The sequence below is a fragment of the Molossus molossus genome, unplaced genomic scaffold (genome assembly GCF_014108415.1).
Source record: "Molossus molossus isolate mMolMol1 unplaced genomic scaffold, mMolMol1.p scaffold_m16_p_13, whole genome shotgun sequence".
Classification (NCBI taxonomy): Eukaryota; Metazoa; Chordata; class Mammalia; order Chiroptera; family Molossidae; genus Molossus; species Molossus molossus.
The window spans coordinates 44,238,531-44,242,674 of NW_023425348.1; the positions used below are offsets into that span (position 1 = coordinate 44,238,531).

General features: G+C 44.8%; 1 pseudogene; it reads right to left on the reverse strand.

The window, feature by feature from the left end:
* Window positions 1-212: 212 nt before the first annotated feature.
* On the reverse strand, window positions 213-1,035 carry LOC118628524 (annotated as a pseudogene).
* Window positions 1,036-4,144: the final 3,109 nt, after the last annotated feature.

Below are 4,144 nucleotides of genomic sequence, written 5' to 3' on the forward strand. Positions count from 1 at the left end.
ACAGATAGAGTGGGAGGGAGAGAGAGGAAGGGAGAGAGAGACAGAAACATCGACGTGAAGGGACACATCGAGTGGCCGCCACCCGCACGACCAACCAGGGCCGGGGACAAACTGCAACCGAAGTACGTGCCCTTAGCGGGAACCGAACCCGGGTCTCTCCGGACCGCAGGCCGACGCTCTAACCGCTGAGCCAAACTGGCCAGGGCCCTAAACTATTTTCTTAAAGAGACTTCCTCCACTGCCAGAGATCTTGAATAGCCTCTAGGTCAGTCATCTGGAAGTAATTCTACACAGAATGATGAACTTGGCTTCGTCTTTAGGAAGAGAACCATCCTTTTCTATACTTGCTTGCGTTTTTGCTTTAATGTCTTCTACAGAACTAGGTCCCTTTGGTATTTTAGTTTTTTCCTGTTTTTTGAAGGATTCTTGACCTTTTGATCTTGGTGTTGAAGGTCTTGAGTCTTTTTCATTCTGGTTTGATCTTTCTTTACTGGAGCTTTTTCTTCGGCTTCCTCATCATCAAAATCATTATCATCATCCTCATCATCTTCATCAGCAGCAAGTTTTATCTTTTTTGGTGGAAACTTGTTACTACTTCCAGGGGCAGAACGCTTTCCCAACATACTTAGGAGTTTCACATCCTCCTCCTCTTCATCTTCTGACTCTGCATCTTCCTGCACAGCCAGTGAGTGCTGTCCACTAACATGCACAGGCCCTGAACCACACTTCAACTGTAAGACCACAGGTGGTGTTATTTCAAAGCTATCAAGGAAAACCATGAGCTGTACAGACATTTTCAGAGTTGCTAGTGTTACTGTAATTGGACTGCCTTCATAATTCATTGCCTCTGCTTCAACAACGTGCAGTTCATCCTTTGCACCAGCCCCTAAACTGGCCATTTGTGAAGATAATTGGTGTTCATTTTCATCATTATCCACCTTAAAGTGATCATCTTTGTAGGCCTTTAGTTCATAACCAAAAAAGATAGTTCTGGAACCTCAGAGGGCTCATGTCCATGTCCATTGAATCTTCCATGGGGTGGTAGCTCGCACTTAGGTGAGAGAGAAGGCAGATGAAGATCAATGACTTGTGTTCCGCAGCACAGATGCGCAGGACAGAATCGCACCAAGAACTAATTTTATTATGGTAACTTTTCAGTATGTCTTTTTACCTATTTGTTCAGGACACCTCTTTTCACCTTTTATATATATATAATGAAACTGACTTACCTATGTGTTTGTCTTTATTCTTCCATTTATTTATTTATTTATTTATTTATTTATTTATTTATTTATTTTTGTTAATCCTCACCTGAGGTCCATTGATTTTTATTTTTATTTTTTTTCACTCATCTTTATTTTTGAATGTATTACAGATGTCTCCCCTTTTTTTCCCATTGACCCCCTCTTCCCCAACCTCGCCCCCCTCCCCCAGCCTTCCCCACACTATTGTTGGTATCCATTGGTTATGTATATGTGCATAGAAGTTCTTTGGTTTATCTCATCCCGCCCTCCCTCCTCCCTTCCCTTTGAGGTTCATCAGTCTAACAACCAATTTGTACTTCTTAATTTCTTTATCTTTTTCACCCAGTCCCCCAGCCCCCTCCCATCTGGCAAAAAGTTCTCTGTGTCTATGAGTCTGTTTCTGTTCTGCTTGCTCATTTTGTTTGTATATTCAATTATTGATAGATATGTGTTAATTGCCATTTAATTGTTCATATTTTTGTTCTTCTTCACCTTCAAGAAGACCCTTCAACACTTCATATAATACTGGTTTGGTGGTGATGAACTCCATTAGCTTTTTCTTGTCTGGGAAACTCTTGATATGCCCATCCATTCTAAATAATAGCTTTGCAGGATTCTTGGTTGTAGGTCATTGCTTTTCATCACCTTGAATATCTCTTACCACTCCTTTCTGGCCTGCAAACTGCTTTTCTCTTGCCACTTTTAAGATTCTCTCTTTTTATTTAAACTTTGTCATTTTGATGAAGATGTGTCTTGGTGTGGTCCTCTTTTATTTTATCCTCACTCGAGGATGTTTTCCCATTTTTTGTTCAGATAGAGTGGGAGGGAGAGAGAGAAACATCGACGTGAAAGGGACACATCGAGTGGTTGCCACCTGCATGACCCATCTAGGGCCGGGGACAAACTACAACGGAGGTACACACCCTTAGCGGGAACTGAACCCAGGTCTCTCTGGACCACAGGCTGACGCTCTAACCGCTGAGCCAAACTGTCCAGGGGTTGGTGTGGTCCTCTTTAGGTTTATTTTGTTTGGGATTCTCTGTGTTTCCTGGACTTGTATGTCTGTTTTCTTCACCAAATTAGGGAAGTTTTCTGTCATTATTGTTTCAAATAGGTTTTCAAATTCTTGTTCTCTCTCTTCTCCTTCTGGCACCCCTATGATGCGAATGTTGGTACACTTAAAATTGTCCCTGAGGATCCTTACAATATCCTCATTTTTTTAAATTCTTGGGTTTTTTTGCTGTTCTAATTGGGTGTTTTTTCTTCCTTACATTCAAAATCGATGGTTTGCTTCTTGGTTTTACCTACTCTACTGTTGATTCCAAGTAATTAATCTTTATTTCAGTTAGTGCATCCTTCATTTCTAACTGGTCCTTTTTTATGTTGTTGATGTTCTCACTAAGTTCCTTGGGGGTCTCCTTAAGTTCCTTAAAGGTCTCTCTAAGTCCCTTGAATGTCTTACCAAGTTCCTTGAGCAACCTTATAACCTGTGTTTTGAACTCTGCATCTGATTAATTGCTTATCTTCATTTTGTGTCATTCTTTTCCTGGAGTTTTGTTCTTTTCTTTCATTTGGGACTTGTTTCTTTGTCTCCTCACTTTGGCTGTTTCTCTGTGATTGTTTCTATGTATTAGATAGAGTTCCTATGTTTCCTAGGCTTCGTAGGGTGTCCTACTATTGTAGGTATCCTGTAGGATCCAGTGGCACAGCCTCCCTGATCACCCCAGCTGGTCCCTCAAGGTGCACCCCTAGTGTGGACTACACACCTTTCTGTTGTAAATCAGTCTAAATTGCTGTTGGCACATTAATGGGAAGGATTTACTCAGGTGATCAGCTGCAAGGACTGGCTGTGCCCACTGACCACTGGCCTCTGACTACCTTGGAGGATCAGCTGTGTAGGTGCCCACCACACAGAGCAAGACTTACTTCAGTAGGGTTCTGGTACCCAGTGAGTCCACTCATTGAGTGTGTCACTTGTGGAGGTGGTAGGGTGGTGGTGTTTCAATGTGGTCTGAAGCTGTCCACTGGGTGTACTGGCTCTGGGGCAAGCTCAGCCACTGCCTGTGTTCTATCCAGGGCCACCCTGCATAAGCTACAAAGCAATCTGCAGATGGCTGCTTCTTGTGCTGGGCTTGGAGGTGCCCAGGAAAAGCCAAGTTGTGAACCAAGGCTGGCTGCTTCTAGTGCCTGGCCTGGGGGCACTTAATGAGAGGTATGGGGCTCACTGAGACCAGATGCTGCTTGTTTGAGAGATTTTAGAAAACTCTGAAGCAGGATCCAAGACAGGCCAATCCTATGGTAAAGGCTTTGGAAACAGCTTGGGTGGGCCTGAAAGTTGGGTGGGGCAGGGCCTCAGGGAATAGCAGGGCAGGGTAAACAATGTGAGCCAGGTTGCTAGAGTCCCACATATGGTAGCTGTCTGCTGCCCCAGGGAAGAGCTCACCAAAAGAACATGCTCAGCCTCCTCCAGCATGTCTATCCAGGAGAAAGCTGCCTCTGCAGCCCTTGTCCCGAGGCCGAACAACTCAGTTCTTCCCTGTTTGTCTCTGGTGCCCCTCAAGCTGCCTCTCCTCCAAGCTTAGAAGGAGCACGTCTGTGCGCAGGCCCTTTAAGAGTAACTGCCTGGGACTCTAGCAGCCTCAGCCTCTCTCTGCTTCAGTTCCCGCTGGTTTTTCCAGCCAGAAGTTATGGGGACTTCTGTTCCTGAACCCTGAGCTGGGTGCCTGGTGTGGGAGGGGGACCCCTTACTCCTCAGGGAGGACTATCACAACTGAAGTGTCCTCCTGGTTTTTATCTGGAACACGTGGGTGTGGAACCAGCCTGTCAGCACCTCTGCCCCTCCTACCAGTCCCGATGTGGCTGCTGCTTTAATTTTGTAGTTGTAGGACTTCCATTCAGCT